This window comes from Zingiber officinale, chromosome 9A, assembly GCF_018446385.1.
Source record: "Zingiber officinale cultivar Zhangliang chromosome 9A, Zo_v1.1, whole genome shotgun sequence".
Taxonomy (NCBI): domain Eukaryota; kingdom Viridiplantae; phylum Streptophyta; class Magnoliopsida; order Zingiberales; family Zingiberaceae; genus Zingiber; species Zingiber officinale.
Window position 1 is genome coordinate 60,056,355 of NC_056002.1, and position 19,113 is coordinate 60,075,467.

At 40.4% G+C, this 19,113-nt stretch overlaps 1 long non-coding RNA gene across 1 annotated transcript; it reads left to right on the forward strand.

The window, feature by feature from the left end:
• The first annotated feature begins 12,427 nt into the window (after positions 1-12,427).
• On the forward strand, positions 12,428-13,215 carry LOC122018913. Its single transcript, XR_006121948.1, has 3 exons — positions 12,428-12,729; positions 12,819-12,912; positions 13,021-13,215. It is a non-coding gene; the product is annotated as an uncharacterized LOC122018913 (long non-coding RNA).
• Positions 13,216-19,113: the final 5,898 nt, after the last annotated feature.

Genomic DNA, 19,113 nt, shown 5'->3' on the forward strand with positions numbered 1-19,113 from the left:
CTAATTTATGTTTTCAATCAGAGAATCCTACGATTTTATGAGATTAGTTAATTTAAATTTTAGAATTTGGTTTAACTTATGTTAGATTCAAGTTTAATTTAGAGTTCAACAAATAGACATTTTTGGATAAACTTCTTAGCCATGGTGAGTCACCTGGACATTATTAGAGTAATCATACTTTCAAAATTTTCTAAATAGTTCTATCACTGCACTTAATAACAAAACTTTGATCTAACTAGTTAGGATTAGTAAATGGTAGCTTCAGTTAGTTCCACTAAGTCAAATGCATCAGGTCGAAGGCATATCTTCCTAGACATGCATAGACATAGTTTTTCTAACCTACTATCATCTAAAACTTCTCCAGTACTATTTTTCAAGTTAAACTTTTGTCCCTTTTTTGATCTAACCTTAATTACCTTGTCGGGTAAATTATTATTTTGGAGACGCCAATTGATTTGGAGCCTCCCCTGAATTATTGATTTTTCTTTTAAGTTTTTTGTATAATTAAGGTTAATTTTAGTTAAAATTTAATATTTAATTTGAAATATAGATATAAAATTTTAATTTTGAATTAATTAAGTTGGTTAAATTATCCTTTTTTAAAGGAGTATAATTAAGATTTAAATTTCCTTTCAATTTTAATTTTATTAAGTTAATTGAATTATCTTTATTTAAGAGATTATTTTTAATGTTTAAGTTCTTATTAATTTTTAATTTCAAATTGGTTAAATTTTTTAAATTATATTTTTTTAAAGGTTTATTTTTAATGTTTAACTTTTTATTAATTGTTAATTTTAAAATTTCTAAATTATCTTTATTTAAGATGTTTTCTTTAATATTTAATTTTGAATTTGTTAAATTTAGTTTTGATTTTATTAAAGTGTTTGATTTTATCTTTATATTTTCTTTGTCTTTTAAGTTTATATTATTAGTTGAATTTATTAGATTAGTCTTATTTTTAAGATGTAATTTTTTGTTAATTAAATTATCTTAGGTTTGGATAGAATTTTTTGCATTGATATTGTCTAGATTATTAAATAATTTATTAAGGTATTTATTGATTTTATCTAAATCTATTTTATTATTTTTTTTAAATTCAAATTTATTTTAATTAATAATCTCTGAATTTTTATTTCATTTTAAATTTTCTAAATTAATTAATTTATTTGAATTGATTTGGTCAATGTTTTATTTGACCAAGTCACGGTTGATGCCAATTTGATCTAAATCTTGATTGACTTGATCAAAATCTTGATTGTCATGCACCATACTAGGGATATATTCATAATTATCTAGATTATCATGCAAATTATTTAAACTACTATCGACAGGAGTATTTTGATAAATTATACTAACCTTAAGCGCATCCCCTAATTCAGTAGGCTTCTCCATTGGAATTAACTCGAGTTTGGATTCACTTTTGACTTGATCCTCTAGCTCCATCGGCTCCTCGTGAAACTTGGTTAGTCGAGTCCAGAACTCATAAGCATCTCGGTGTTCTCCAATTCTGCATGTGGTTTCATTAGGTAATAATTTTACAATTGAATTTATTTCTATTGGCTTCTATGTTTTGGGTTGATTGCCTCAGTGCCATGTCGCTATCAAAATCATTCATAAGGATGAAGCATTCCATCTACATCATCTAGAGATTGAATTCGTGCCTCTTGTACATCTCATATGATGATGGTTCATAGATGCTTCATCCTTCTTGATAAGACATTGATATACTTGCAAAAATTATAGACAAGAAGCAATTTCCAAGACTTTGTTTTGGGGTAAGTAGTGTGGGAGAAAAATAAATAAAGGTGTTTCACCAATTTCAAAAATAATAAAAAAATAGTATGACAAATTTTGTCAAACAGGTTATTTCACCAATTCTAAATAATAATGAAAAAATGAAAGTGAATTTTTTTTAAAAAAAATTGGAGGGTAAAAACCAAAGGGGCACCAATTTAGAACGATATATAATTTTTTATTTTAAAAAAGAACCCCTTTGCCTGATTGGTAGTTGCACCAATTTAGAATGGTACATGCTCTGATACCACTTGTAGGATTAGAAAGATGCTAGAGGAGAGGGGGGTGAATAGCGTTCGTCGAAAAATTGCGACTAAAAACAGGTACATAGTGGAAGAATAAAAGACAATGCTAACAAAGACGACTCTTACTCCAAAGACCGCACTTGTCGAGTGCTTTCGTTAAACAATCCACTAATAGCTCGAATGATTACAAAAGTTAAGTATAAGAATTAATAAAAATTGTTACCGACAATAGAGAAAGTAAGAAAATCTTGATCGTCGGTTGTCGCAGGAACGTCACAGCGTCGCAGGAGCTTTTTCGAAGCACCAAGCAAAAGTGAAAGTCTTAGCAATTGTTCACCTGAAGCTCCTAGTCAAAGCCCTTTATATAGGCTCATTCCGGGTGCCTGGAATCCCTCCAAGCACCTGGACCACATGGCCTGGACCAACTTCGGGCGCCCAGATCGCCCGGGTGGCTACAACACCCACCTAGGCAAGACTGGTCCGGGCGCCCAGACTCTCCTTTTCTTCAGAAGTTTCTTCCCTATAGAAAAAGGTTATTTCAGGCAACAGAAAATATATTTACCTTGTAAAACAGAGTTAGCACAACACAATAAAGTAGTAGTAATTAGATCTTACCTCCCCTAAACCAGAATCTAGTTAGGGTCTCAGCTTAGGTTTTCCAAATGGACCTAAGCTGGATCAACACTTAAAGTTCCCTCAATGGGGAATATGTCCTCACTGGATCTCTCCTCTAGTTACTTACCTCCAACTGCAGTACTTGACTTACCTTTGGCCCACTAGATCTTCCTGCCAGTTGTTAGGTCCGCAACCCCAACTGAACTTCAGCTAGTTGTCAGGTCCCACAGACCCAACCGAACTTCCCACCAAATGTTGGGTCCCGCAGACCTATCTAAACTTCACACCAACTATCAAGTCCCACGGACCTAGCTGGATTTCAGCCTAATGTCAGGTCCTTCAGACCAATCAACTCCTGCACACTTGGTAGAAAGGTTAGACAGACATTACATCTAACTTTAATCTATTTGTCATACATCAAAGCCAGATTATTAGTGCAACCTGCACCAACAAACTAGAGCTTAGTCACACTGGTTAACCTTGACCCCATGACGATTGCACCAATACTATTCGTAGCATGGAAAAGTCCCTAATTGATTGCCACACTATAGTAATCGATTAAAAAATTTATTTTGTGTCAAAAAATCACTGCTCTCAATATAATGGATCAGATTGATATTTGAGGGCATGGATATAATTATAAAAACTAGATGAATATATAGAATCTAGTTTCTTATAATTCCTCAAGGATCGAAAGATGCGATAGAGGGGAGGGTGAATATTGCTCGTTAAAACTTTTCTTTTCATATCAACTCATAGAACAAATATCAAAGAGACAGCGAAAAACAATATAAGTGACTCAAGTGGTTACTTGATTCGGAGCCTGTGCTGACTCCTACTCCAAGACCCGTGATCCTTGATCGCACCGTTGGGCAAATCACTATAATTCTTCTTTTTGAAACCTCCGAAAAGAAGAAATTCATACAATGGAAAATATAAGATAGTAACAGCCTACTATCTTACTTGAGATTAAGTACAATGCAAGCTAAATAAAATTATACTGAAATGAAGAAGAGGCAATGAAGATCATCAACATTTTATCGGAGCAGTAGCTTGCTTGAAGTTGAGTAGCATAATAGCACGAATGAAAGTTTTAGCACCAAGTGAACTAGAATTCTAATGAATGCCTGCCTCAAACCTCGAGCTCCCCTTTTATAAGCGATGTTCGATCAACTGATAAACTCTTCAGTCGACCGAACCCTCTATCGGTCGACTGAACACTATGCTTTCCTTCTTCACCAAGATCCGATCTTCGAGCAATAATGAACCTTTAATTTCATTTAATGTTTGGTCGATCGATCCTAGGTTCGATCGACCGATCAGGCTGGCTTCTAAGTTTGTTCTGATTGATCAAATATGCACCACATCGAATTGGTTCGGTCAACCGATCTAATGGTTCAGTTAACCGATCAGTTAACTTACCAACTTTATTGTTGAATAGATCTTTTCTTGACATCATGTTGGTTCAGTCAACCAATCCTTATGTTTGGACGATCGATTAGGCCGAAATACAAAATAGAGTTAAGATAAATATTCCTACAAAACCAAGTTATCATAGTATAACGCATTAGTTGTAAAATACCGAAAATAGGCAAATATTGATAAGGGAATTTTCTGAAATTTTTGGAAAATTTTTGGGAATTTTTCGGAACTCGTACGGACGAGTTAACGGGGATTAAAACGGGGCCCAGAAAAGCCTGTTTAGGCTACCCCATTTTAGCGAGGAAATGTTTATTTATTTTTCTTTTTTTTCTTTTATTTTCTTTACTTCTTTTTCTTCGCCGACTCCCCGCGTGCCCGATCCTTTTCTTCTCCTCAACACCGACAGTTTCATTTCTCCCCTTATTTCTTCCCCTTTTCTTCCGACGCCGATCCCACCCTTTCCTCTTTCTCTCGGCGCCGGCCACCATGAGTTCACCGCCAACAGTAGCCCTTCCCTCTGCCGTTGCCTCGTCGCCGCAGAGATCTCAGTCTACTGCCGGCCTCTCCTTCTCTTCCTCTCCCGAGCGTCGGCCGCCGGCAAATATCCCGTGCCCTAGCGACCCGCGGCTCCCACACCCTCTCGAGACATCGTCGGCCACTGGAATCCAGCGCCGCTGCTGTGCCCTAAGTCCTCGTACTCCACTGCCACCACCGATTGATCGGCACAGCTCAAAGCCGCCGGCCACAGGAACCCTAATGTCAACTCCTCCCTCTCTTCTTCTGGTCGCAGGCATTTGGAGATTGCCGAGCACTTGAGCATCCCAGCCGTGCCCTAGCTCCGAGTCTAACTCAGCCATCGATCGCCTCTTCTGGCTCAAGAAGGTATGGTTGTTTCCTTACCTCTCCTTGTTCTGATCTTGGCCGGTGGTTGCTGTAGTTTATCATCAGATCAGAAATTTTTGGATTTCCAGATCCCTACCACAGTGTACAGGCTTTCTTGAGATGAATTGGTTGTTGGATGGATTCATCACTGCTGGAGAAGGTGCCAAGTGTTGTGCCAGTGAGGTAACAGAGTTTGTGGGATACAAGTTTGGAATTGTTGGTATTCAGCTTTGATTTCAATTGATGTGGAATGAGGATTTCAAGGAATGACTTGTTTTGGAATCTTTGTAGGTGTTGTTAGCCATTGCAGCTCTAGCTGTGCTGTTCGTGGACGATCCATGGCTTCGGCCAACCTTCCGATCTAAAGTCATCCTTTGATGGTGAGCTATCAACAACCCATTTGAATTCGGGTAAGTTTTGAGGTTGATTCATGATGCTTAGTATTGGATGGTAGTGAACTTGATTGGATAAGTGGATCATTAGTTTATGTGTTCTTGGAATTTAATTTGATGTGAAGGAAAGGGTTGGATCAGATTAGAGGGATTTATAGTTGATATGTTGATTATAAATCCTTAGTTTGTTGAATACCCTGTATTTGTAGGATTTGAGTTGGATGCGATCTCTTGGATTTGTTGAGGACGGTTGATACGACCTGCGTATGAAGGCGGGTACCTCTTGACTTATCTTTTATGATATTGTCATTGGATATGCATAGTATTTTATAACTACATGCAATGAACATGTTTGCCTTTGGTATGTCACTGTTTGATATCCATAGCATGTTAGGTTTGTCACCTGTGATGTATTCGTGATTATATCTCGTGATTTGTTGCCATGATTATCTTGTTACCATGAGTATCTCAGTTTCTAGAGTGACATACCATGCTTACTGAGGTTAGGACTAGGATTTGGATTGTTGTTTCTGGCCTGTGTATCTAGATTATCTGATATTTAGGTTTTTGGGCCATATCAGATTTGTGTACCTCTATTTGTGTATCATATATGATTCGGGTGTTTAGACCCTGATTCTTTGATCTGTGCATATTGTTGGTACATATGCTATGGAAGAGGGATATGATTTGGGTCTAGGTTGTTATACCTTAGAGGACTTGTATACCCTAGATCCGTGGATTTGACTTACTGATACTGTGGTACCCATATTATGTATATATGGATTTTTCTATGCTGATCAGGATATTCCATACTTATTATGTTCAGGACATAGGATTTTTGATATTCTATCTGACCTGTGTACTCTAGATCTTGGTATGTGACCATCGCTTTTACAGTACCCATTTTGTATGTATGGATATGGTTATGTTGATCAGTTTTTGCCATGCTTAGTGTCATGCATCATGATTGCATGCTGTGCGATAGTCGACTCCATTGTTGTTGAGCACATCGCCAGTTACATGGATCTGCACACACCACCACTCATGGGTTAGTGGTCGATTCAGGCAGTGTGTGTTGCAGCAGGGACTTTGTTTGGCTACGTTGGTCCGCTCATGGGTAGTGTGACACAACGTGTTAGCCGGCAGGGATTCCTCCCCGTCATCGTGTACCGGGAGTTGAGAGCATTGAGCTCCCCCATTTATGATTTGGGGTCACAGGACAGGAGTACTCCGACAGCATCCCGTCCACTCGGTCACTCATCAGGAGCAGTGACGACAGAGTGCACGGTTGTCACAGCCCTACCCACTCGGTCTCGCCATTTGTGTGTGAGATGACTGACTGGCGTCAGGGGTGACCAGGACGCATCATTGACATCATATGCATTGATGCATTTATTTCTTGTGATTGTGTTTGTTGCATTTGGTTGGATGCATATGTTTGACATGCATACAGGATTTAGGGCACTTTCGGTTTGACGACCCTTTTGTTTGGATAGGAGTTCCTGGTGAGTACAGCTTCCTTAGTTACCTTTCAGTTTTGCATCTTTCCTAGATATATGATTAGGAAGCTGTATTCCATGTTTATTGCTGTTAGATATATCTTACTAGGTATGTCTATTGGTATTCGCTGAGTTGTTGAACTCACCCCCGTGGACTCTATATTTTTCAGGTACCAGGTTATTTATGGTGTCGCTTGGAGCATCCTGTCTGCTGGTCCCCACGTCACATCAGAAGACTTATCAATTTCACGTATGTTTTGTTTGTTTATGTATCAGTTTGTTTAGCTCTGTACTCCGGTTTTGTTTTTGGAGTGTTGATGTCGTTATGTGGTATTTTGTATTTGTTGTTGGTTGTGTAAGCCTAGCCGGCTAGCAGTTTTGTGTTTTGGTTTTGGTACAGCCGAGTGGGCTGCTTTATTTTTTTTACTGCGTGGTTGTGTCAGCCAGAGGCTGAATTTGATATTAACTGCGTGGTGTTTGTTTTCTTTTATTGTTATTATTCCAGCCGCATGTGGCTGAGGTATATAGTGCTTGTAGAAAAGTTTCAGATTGTCCGCCGTACAGGGGAGATGCTGCCGAAATTTCTTCGGACAGAGACTCCTCTGGGGCGTGACAATTTAGTGGTATCAGAGCCAAGTTATACGATACTTGCTATATGTTCTGGATTTTCAAGATGTATCTGATATCAATTTATTTGGTATCAGAGATCGACTTACGAGTTTTATTTCCGGTGTTTCGGATTTCGTGTTTTGGTCTTCTCGATGTGACTTTTCGGATTTTGGGACCTAGCAGCGGCAGGACATCTCCAAGCTATAGGAGGTATGTTGGTATATGTTATCCTATCTTTTTGGTTAGTTTATGCCCTGTTCATTATTACAGTCTATGGCATGTATTAGCACTCTTTACTAGTGCTTGTCTGGTTGTTGTAGCATATATTATATGTGATGGGTTATCCACTGATCGTGATTGACCTTAATAGAGATTAAGGATTATAAGCTTTGGTGATTTTACATATTATACCCTAGTAGCTTTAGCTTCTGTTACTACTATTTGGTTAGCAGATTGAGGTAAATACCAGCCTCTTTATTAGTTATGTAGTGGATAGTATTTACCTATTTATGTTGACCTAGCCAGTAGTATATCATGTTATCTTAGTAATTTCATCAGTAAATATTGATTTACTCTTGTTAGATCAGTCAATAGGAGTCTGATTTACACTTATTGGTTTGGGTAGTCGTATATTGATATACCTTAGTTGCTTGTGGAGGATTAAGGTATTCTTGATTAGTTAGAAGATGATTGATTTAGTTTTGTTGGTTTGATCAGTAGAGGACAATTATACTCTATTTTTAGAGGCTCGAATCTTTTGATTTTTCGTACTTAGTTGGATATTATGAGCACATTGGAGTACATGACTGTTACTGACGTGGGAAAAGACTGAATTAGTAGTATACCATTGTCGATTTGTGTCAGTCTATAGAGGATCGATGTATCCTATTCCATGTGGACTTTAATTTTTGACTGTATGTATCTAGTGGGATAACTTAGAAGGTGACCCTACCGTTTCAGAATGTCAGGTTGATTGGGTCAAATATGTTGATTATCCCTAGCTTTGTTTCGTGTACATATGATTGTAATGAGTTATAGGAGTTCTCTGATGGTTAGTTCATTTGCAGGAAGTGTGAGTATTCACATCTAGATATGGTTATTGTATGTTCCTTATGGATTATAGCTTCTTAGTTAGCTGTACGTGTCTGATTGACATATTGGAGGTATCTTGTTGATTATGTGTGATTTGTGAATGCACCTGGGTTTAGTATGTCTTATTGGAACTATATGTTGATTATACTCTTGGCATATGTGTATATTTGTCATGTGAGTATTGTTTGAGGGGTATTGTTGATTTTACCTACGATGATATATGCACACGGGTTCGGTATACATTGTTGGAGGTATCACGGAGATTTATACCTATGATGTGAGTATTTTTGGTGTGTACTAATTGGAGGATTATGTCGATCATACATATGTTGTGTGTGCACGTGTGTCAGATGTATGGTTGGTAGCATCATGATGATTCTACCTATGTAAAATGTAGAATATTAAATGTCTACATTATGATATTGGTTGTATTACCTTGTCAACTAATTCTCTCATTAGTGGGTGACCGACCCACTAGGAGGATGATAGAGTTGACTATGGATTTGATTTGCTTACTGGGTGGTTATACCCTAGGCGTACCCACAGTGATCTGTGGTAGAGAGATCTTGTGCAGTCTCTAGCTAGATAGTTAGGTGCTTTGGGCACTTATGTATTGTTGTGGTAGAGTGTAGCTCCCACATGTTATGGATCGTTATAGCTTCCACATATTACGGATCGCTTGTAGCGGAGTATTCTCCCGTATTGATTATAGATACATATTTCGAATTATTTGTAGTGGAGTGTTACTCCCACATATGGAGGATTTCTTGTGGTAGAGCGTTGCTCCCACATTTATGGTATTTCGTGTGATGGAGCGTTGCTCTCACACTAGAGGATCTTTTCCTTGGTGATTTATGTTATTAGTGGGTGATCAGATCTGTTTATTGTTGAGGATCTTATGGTTAGGAATGCTGTGATACAGACATGATGTGTCTTGGTGTTACCATTAGAGATTGCGGAGCCTTAGATGTTTTCAGAGATTTGATGATTTTAGTATTTCCAGGATGTTTGGATCGGTTTCCATTGTCTTGTTGACGATGTTGTGATCTATTTCGGATCCGCGGTGAGACACGCACACCATTTTGAATAGTTCTAGAGATGTTTCGACGAAAACATCTACATATGAAGATCAGTAGTGCATATTTTGGTTGTCTTCTGTGAGATGTTTGAGACACACGGTCACTAGTAGGAGTATACCGTGGTTACACAGGAGATAGAGGTTGTTATCGTTGGGAGTAGTTGTAGTCTATATAGGAGACTCGCAACTTCCTTGGTTTGGATCGATATGACAAATGATTCGTTGGGTTTCACGCTTGACCAGGAAAAGCGTGAAGTTTACGTGGTTCGAGGATTACGAGACCAGCTTTTAGGAGCTGAGGCGGAGACTAGTGTCGGCTCCGATTTTGGTTTACCTTTCTGGAGAGGACAGATATGTCCTCTACACCGACGCACCTATTCAGGGTTTGGACGCTGTTTTGATGCAGCACGATAGAGTAGTCTCCTATGCTTCTCGTCGGTTGAAGAAGCATGAGAAGAACTACCCTGTACATGATCTGCAGCTTGTCGCTATTATTTTTGCCATGAAGATTTGGCGACATTATTTATATGACGTTATATTTGAGATTCTCACTGACCATAAGAGTCTCAAATATCTGTTTTACTTAGAAGGAACCTAATCTCAGACAGAGTAGGTGGATGAAGTTCCTGAAGGATTTTGATTGTACCATTAGCCATCATTTGGGGAAAAGCTAATGTGGTTGTCGTTGTACTTAGACGGAAGTCTAAAGGGACTTTAGCTTGCCACGGAGTTGTGGTCACAGACTTGATTCAGGGCTTCTCCGAGTTAGACCTTGAGGAGAAGGGACAGACAGAGCAGGGTATTATTGTTACCAGGGTTGCTCAGTCGTCGATCAGAACAGGATCAGAGAGCCCTAGGCTGCTGATCAGTATTTATAGTTTATTTGCAGCCGGATAGTTTCCGAGCAGCAGACCGAGTTCACACGAGACGAGGAGGGTGTTATACACTTCCGAGGCAGATTATGCGTATTTCAGTCTCATCCGGTCTTATAGGAGTTACTTCCGGAGGCTCATCGCTTATGATTTGCTGTCCACCCAGGCGGTACCCGTATGCACCAAGATTTGAGGTGTTCCTACTGGTGGAACGGTATGAAGAAAGACATCGTGGAATTTGTAGCTAGATGTCTTGTCTGTCAGCAGGTGAAGGCTGAGCACTAGAGACCTGCCGGATTATTTCGGCGGATTCCTACTCTTGAGTGGAAATGGGAACCTATTACCATGGACTTTGTGGTGGGTTTGCCGAGGACACGACGAGGTTATGACGCGATTTGGGTAATCGTTGATCAATTAACCAAATCCGTGCACTCGTTAGCGATCCGGAAGATTGATTTCCTGGATCGATTGGTAGATCTATTTTGCTGGGAGATCATCAGATCACGTGATGTTCTGTTGATTATTATTTCGGATAGAGACCTTCGGTTCACGTCTCATTTCTGGCAGAGTTTACAGCAGCCTTTAGGCACTGAGCTCTGTTACAGTACAGTTTTCTGTCCGCAGACAGATGGATAGTCAGAGCGGACCTTTCAGACTCTAGAGGATTTGCTGAGATTGTGTGTGTTGGATTTTGGAGGCAGTTGGGAGGACCATCTGCCATTTGTAGAGTTCACCTACAATGACAGCTTTCTTTTGGCTATCCGGATGACGTTGTTTGAAGTGTTGTATGGTAGGCCTTGTCGGACACCCACCCTCTGGATGAGGTTGGGAAGGCCTAGTTGTTGGGACCTCATAGAGTCTAGCATGATGTAGAGTTGGTCCGTACTATTAGACAAAGGATGTCAGAGTTATAAGACTGCCAAAAGAGTTAGGTAGACCAGAGTCGGAGACTCTAAGAGTTCTCTGGAGGCGACCATATATATTTTTTTGCGAGTTTCACCCACGAAAGGGGTGAAAAGATTGGCCTTAGAGGTAAGCCAGCTCCGCGATACATTGGACCTTTCTAGATCTTGGAGAGGATTGGAGCGGTAGCATACTGGCTAGCACTACCACCGTCCTTGGTAGGCGTGCACGATGGATTCCACGTATCTATGCTGAGTAGATACGTACCTGACCCGACACAGGTGCTGACAGGTGTCTTAGTTCCAGTTCAGTCTGACGTCACTTATGAGGAGATTCTGGTACGGATTCTGGACTGGAAAGAGCGTCAGTTGAGGAACAAGACTATCCGGCTGGTTAAAGTCGGATGGTAGTATTATTCGGACGAGGAGGCTACTTGGGAGCTCGAGGATACTATCCGAGCTCGATATCCCCATCTTTTCACTTGAGGTATCTGATTTAATTTACCGTTCAGCATTTATACGCTTTACCTGTTGTTAGTGTTTGCTGATGGTAGATAACGAAATTTGGGGACCAAATTTTTATTTGTGGGGGAGAATGTAAAATACCGAAAATAGGCAAATATTGATAAGGGAATTTTCTGAAATTTTTGGAAAATTTTTGGGAATTTTTCGGAACTCGTACGGACGAGTTAACGGGGATTAAAACGGGGCCCGGAAAAGCCTGTTTAGGCTACCCCATTTTAGCGAGGAAATGTTTATTTATTTTTCCTTTTTTCTTTTATTTTCTTTACTTCTTTTTCTTCGCCGACTCCCCGCGTGCCCGATCCTTTTCTTCTCCTCAACACCGACAGTTTCATTTCTCCCCTTATTTCTTCCCCTTTTCTTCCGACGCCGATCCCACCCTTTCCTCTTTCTCTCGGCGCCGGCCACCATGAGTTCACCGCCAACAGTAGCCCTTCCCTCTGCCGTTGCCTCGTCGCCGCAGAGATCTCAGTCTACTGCCGGCCTCTCCTTCTCTTCCTCTCCCGAGCGTCGGCCGCCGGCAAATATCCCGTGCCCTAGCGACCCGCGGCTCCCACACCCTCTCGAGACATCGTCGGCCACTGGAATCCAGCGCCGCTGCTGTGCCCTAAGTCCTCGTACTCCACTGCCACCACCGATTGATCGGCACAGCTCAAAGCCGCCGGCCACAGGAACCCTAATGTCAACTCCTCCCTCTCTTCTTCTGGTCGCAGGCATTTGGAGATTGCCGAGCACTTGAGCATCCCAGCCGTGCCCTAGCTCCGAGTCTAACTCAGCCATCGATCGCCTCTTCTGGCTCAAGAAGGTATGGTTGTTTCCTTACCTCTCCTTGTTCTGATCTTGGCCGGTGGTTGCTGTAGTTTATCATCAGATCAGAAATTTTTGGATTTCCAGATCCCTACCACAGTGTACAGGCTTTCTTGAGATGAATTGGTTGTTGGATGGATTCATCACTGCTGGAGAAGGTGCCAAGTGTTGTGCCAGTGAGGTAACAGAGTTTGTGGGATACAAGTTTGGAATTGTTGGTATTCAGCTTTGATTTCAATTGATGTGGAATGAGGATTTCAAGGAATGACTTGTTTTGGAATCTTTGTAGGTGTTGTTAGCCATTGCAGCTCTAGCTATGCTGTTCGTGGACGATCCATGGCTTCGGCCAACCTTCCGATCTAAAGTCATCCTTTGATGGTGAGCTATCAACAACCCATTTGAATTCGGGTAAGTTTTTAGGTTGATTCATGATGCTTAGTATTGGATGGTAGTGAACTTGATTGGATAAGTGGATCATTAGTTTATGTGTTCTTGGAATTTAATTTGATGTGAAGGAAAGGGTTGGATCAGATTAGAGGGATTTATAGTTGATATGTTGATTATAAATCCTTAGTTTGTTGAATACCCTGTATTTGTAGGATTTGAGTTGGATGCGATCTCTTGGATTTGTTGAGGACGGTTGATACGACCTGCGTATAAGGCGGGTACCTCTTGACTTATCTTTTATGATATTGTCATTGGATATGCATAGTATTTTATAACTACATGCAATGAACATGTTTGCCTTTGGTATGTCACTGTTTGATATTCATAGCATGTTAGGTTTGTCACCTGTGATGTATTCGTGATTATATCTCGTGATTTGTTGCCATGATTATCTTGTTACCATGAGTATCTCAGTTTCTAGAGTGACATACCATGCTTACTGAGGTTAGGACTAGGATTTGGATTGTTGTTTCTGGCCTGTGTATCTAGATTATCTGATACTTAGGTTTTTGTGCCATATCAGATTTGTGTACCTCTATTTGTATATCATATATGATTCGGGTGTTTAGACCCTGATTCTTTGATCTGTGTATATTGTTGGTACATATGCTATGGAAGAGGGATATGATTTGGGTCTAGGTTGTTATACCTTAGAGGACTTGTATACCCTAGATCCGTGGATTTGACTTACTGATACTGTGGTACCCATATTATGTATATATGGATTTTTCTATGCTGATCAGGATATTCCATACTTATTATGTTCAGGACATAGGGTTTTTGATATTCTATCTGACCTGTGTACTCTAGATCTTGGTATGTGACCATCGCTTTTACAGTACCCATTTTGTATGTATGGATATGGTTATGTTGATCAGTTTTTGCTATGCATAGTAACATGCATCATGATTGCATGCTGTGCGATAATCCGCTCCATTATTGTTGAGCACATCGCCAGTTACATGGATCTGCACACACCACCACTCATGGGTTAGTGGTCGATTCAGGCAGTGTGTGTTGCAGCAGGGACTTTGTTTGGCTCCGTTGGTCTGCTCATGGGTAGCGTGATGCAATGTGTTAGCCGACAGGGATTCCTCCCCGTCATCGTGTACCGGGAGTTGAGAGCATTGCGCTCCCCCATTTATGATTTGGGGTCACAGGACAGGAGTACTCCGAAGCATCCCGTCCACTCGGTCACTCATCAGGAGCGGTGACGACAGAGTGCACGGTTGTCACAGCCCTACCCATTCGGTCTCGCTGTGTGTGAGATGACTGACTGGCGTCAGGGGTGACCAGGACGCATCATTGACATCATATGCATTGATGCATTTATTTCTTGTGATTGTGTTTGCTGCATTTGGTTGGATGCATATGTTTGACATGCATACATGATTTAGGGCACTTCCGGTTTGACGACCCTTTTGTTTGGATAGGAGTTCCTGGTGAGTACAGCTTCCTTAGTTACCTTTCAGTTTTGCATCTTTCCTAGATATATGATTAGGAAGCTGTATTCCATGTTTATTGCTGTTAGATATATCTTACTAGGTATGTCTATTGGTATTCACTGAGTTGTTGAACTCACCCCGTGGACTCTATATTTTTCAGGGGTTATTTATGGTGTCGCTTGGAGCATCCTGTCTGCTGGTCCCCGCGTCACAGCAGATGATTTATCAATTTCACGTATGTTGTGTTTGTATATGTATCAGTTTGTTTAGCTCTATACTCCGGTTTTGTTTTTTTGGAGTGTTGATGTCGTTATGTGGTATTTTGTATTTGTTGTTGGTTGTGTAAGCCTAGGCTAGCGGTTTTGTGTTTGGTTTTGTGCAGTGGGTTGCTTTATTTTCTTTCGTGGTTGTGTCGGAGGTGAATTTGATATTGCGTGGTGTTTGTTTTCTTTTATTGTTATTATTCCAACCACATGGTGAGGTATATAGTGCTTGTAGAAAAGTTTCAGATTGTCCATCGTACAGGGGTGAAATTTCTTGACGAGACTCCTCGTGATAATTTAGTGGTATCAGAGCCAAGTTATACGATACTTGCTATATGTTCTGGATTTTCGAGATGTATCTGATATCAATTTATTTGGTATCAGAGATCGACTTACGAGTTTTATTTCCGGTGTTTCGGATTTCGTGTTTGGTCTTCTCGATGTGACTTTTCGGATTTTGGGACCTAGCAGCGGCAGGACATCTCCAAGCTGTAGGAGGTATGTTGGTATATGTTATCCTATCTTTTTGGTTAGTTTATGCCCTGTTCATTATTACAGTCTATGGCATGTATTAGCACTCTTTACTAGTGCTTGTCTGGTTGTTGTAGCATATATTATATGTGATGGGTTATCCACTGATCGTGATTGACCTTAATAGAGATTAAGGATTATAAGCTTTGGTGATTTTACATATTATACCCTAGTAGCTTTAGCTTCTGTTACTACTATTTGGTTAGCAGATTGAGGTAAATACCAGCCTCTTTATTAGTTATGTAGTGGATAGTATTTACCTATTTATGTTGACCTAGCCAGTAGTATATCATGTTATCTTAGTAATTTCATCAGTAAATATTGATTTACTCTTGTTAGATCAGTCAATAGGAGTCTGATTTACACTTATTGGTTTGGGTAGTCGTATATTGATATACCTTAGTTGCTTGTGGAGGATTAAGGTATTCTTGATTAGTTAGAAGATGATTGATTTAGTTTTGTTGGTTTGATCAGTAGAGGACAATTATACTCTATTTTTAGAGGCTCGAATCTTTTGATTTTTCGTACTTAGTTGGATATTATGAGCACATTGGAGTACATGACTGTTACTGACGTGGGAAAAGACTGAATTAGTAGTATACCATTGTCGATTTGTGTCAGTCTATAGAGGATCGATGTATCCTATTCCATGTGGACTTTAATTTTTGACTGTATGTATCTAGTGGGATAACTTAGAAGGTGACCCTACCGTTTCAGAATGTCAGGTTGATTGGGTCAAATATGTTGATTATCCCTAGCTTTGTTTCGTGTACATATGATTGTAATGAGTTATAGGAGTTCTCTGATGGTTAGTTCATTTGCAGGAAGTGTGAGTATTCACATCTAGATATGGTTATTGTATGTTCCTTATGGATTATAGCTTCTTAGTTAGCTGTACGTGTCTGATTGACATATTGGAGGTATCTTGTTGATTATGTGTGATTTGTGAATGCACCTGGGTTTAGTATGTCTTATTGGAACTATATGTTGATTATACTCTTGGCATATGTGTATATTTGTCATGTGAGTATTGTTTGAGGGGTATTGTTGATTTTACCTACGATGATATATGCACACGGGTTCGGTATACATTGTTGGAGGTATCACGGTGATTTATACCTATGATGTGAGTATTTTTGGTGTGTACTAATTGGAGGATTATGTCGATCATACATATGTTGTGTGTGCACGTGTGTCAGATGTATGGTTGGTAGCATCATGATGATTCTACCTATGTAAAATGTAGAATATTAAATGTCTACATTATGATATTGGTTGTATTACCTTGTCAACTAATTCTCTCATTAGTGGGTGACCGACCCACTAGGAGGATGATAGAGTTGACTATGGATTTGATTTGCTTACTGGGTGGTTATACCCTAGGCGTACCCACAGTGATCTGTGGTAGAGAGATCTTGTGCAGTCTCTAGCTAGATAGTTAGGTGCTTTGGGCACTTATGTATTGTTGTGGTAGAGTGTAGCTCCCACATGTTATGGATCGTTATAGCTTCCACATATTACGGATCGCTTGTAGCGGAGTATTCTCCCGTATTGATTATAGATACATATTTCGAATTATTTGTAGTGGAGTGTTACTCCCACATATGGAGGATTTCTTGTGGTAGAGCGTTGCTCCCACATTTATGGTATTTCGTGTGATGGAGCGTTGCTCTCACACTAGAGGATCTTTTCCTTGGTGATTTATGTTATTAGTGGGTGATCAGATCTGTTTATTGTTGAGGATCTTATGGTTAGGAATGTCTGTGATACAGACATGATGTGTCTTGGTGTTACCATTAGAGATTGCGGAGCCTTAGATGTTTTCAGAGATTTGATGATTTTAGTATTTCCAGGATGTTTGGATCGGTTTCCATTGTCTTGTTGACGATGTTGTGATCTATTTCGGATCCGCGGTGAGACACGCACACCATTTTGCATAGTTCTAGAGATGTTTCGACGAAAACATCTACATATGAAGATCAGTAGTGCATATTTTGGTTGTCTTCTGTGAGATGTTTGAGACACACGGTCACTAGTAGGAGTATACCGTGGTTACACAGGAGATAGAGGTTGTTATCGTTGGGAGTAGTTGTAGTCTATAAAGGAGACTCGCAACTTCCTTGGTTTGGATCGATATGACAAATGATTCGTTGGGTTTCACGCTTGACCAGGAAAAGCGTGAAGTTTACGTGGTTCGAGGATTACGAGACCAGCTTTTAGGAGCTGAGGCGGAGACTAGTGTCGGCTCCGATTTTGGTTTACCTTTCTGGAGAGGACAGATATGTCCTCTACACCGACGCACCTATTCAGGGTTTGGACGCTGTTTTGATGCAGCACGATAGAGTAGTCTCCTATGCTTCTCGTCGGTTGAAGAAGCATGAGAAGAACTACCCTGTACATGATCTGCAGCTTGTCGCTATTATTTTTGCCATGAAGATTTGACGACATTATTTATATGACGTTATATTTGAGATTCTCACTGACCATAAGAGTCTCAAATATCTGTTTTACTTAGAAGGAACCTAATCTCAGACAGAGTAGGTGGATGAAGTTCCTGAAGGATTTTGATTGTACCATTAGCCATCATTTGGGGAAAAGCTAATGTGGTTGTCGTTGTACTTAGACGGAAGTCTAAAGGGACTTTAGCTTGCCACGGAGTTGTGGTCACAGACTTGATTCAGGGCTTCTCCGAGTTAGACCTTGAGGAGAAGGGACAGACAGAGCAGGGTATTATTGTTACCAGGGTTGCTCAGTCGTCGATCAGAACAGGATCAGAGAGCCCTAGGCTGCTGATCAGTATTTATAGTTTATTTGCAGCCGGATAGTTTCCGAGCAGCAGACCGAGTTCACACGAGACGAGGAGGGTGTTATACACTTCCGAGGCAGATTATGCGTATTTCAGTCTCATCCGGTCTTATAGGAGTTACTTCCGGAGGCTCATCGCTTATGATTTGCTGTCCACCCAGGCGGTACCCGTATGCACCAAGATTTGAGGTGTTCCTACTGGTGGAACGGTATGAAGAAAGACATCGTGGAATTTGTAGCTAGATGTCTTGTCTGTCAGCAGGTGAAGGCTGAGCACTAGAGACCTGCCGGATTATTTCGGCGGATTCCTACTCTTGAGTGGAAACGGGAACCTATTACCATGGACTTTGTGGTGGGTTTGCCGAGGACACGACGAGGTTATGACGCGATTTGGGTAATCGTTGATCAATTAACCAAATCCGTGCACTCGTTAGCGATCCGGAAGATTGATTTCCTGGATCGATTGGTAGATCTATTTTGCTGGGAGATCATCAGATCACGTGATGTTCTGTTGATTATTATTTCGGATAGAGACCTTCGGTTCACGTCTCATTTCTGGCAGAGTTTACAGCAGCCTTTAGGCACTGAGCTCTGTTACAGTACAGTTTTCTGTCCGCAGACAGATGGATAGTCAGAGCGGACCTTTCAGACTCTAGAGGATTTGCTGAGATTGTGTGTGTTGGATTTTGGAGGCAGTTGGGAGGACCATCTGCCATTTGTAGAGTTCACCTACAATGACAGCTTTCTTTTGGCTATCCGGATGACGTTGTTTGAAGTGTTGTATGGTAGGCCTTGTCGGACACCCACCCTCTGGATGAGGTTGGGAAGGCCTAGTTGTTGGGACCTCATAGAGTCTAGCATGATGTAGAGTTGGTCCGTACTATTAGACAA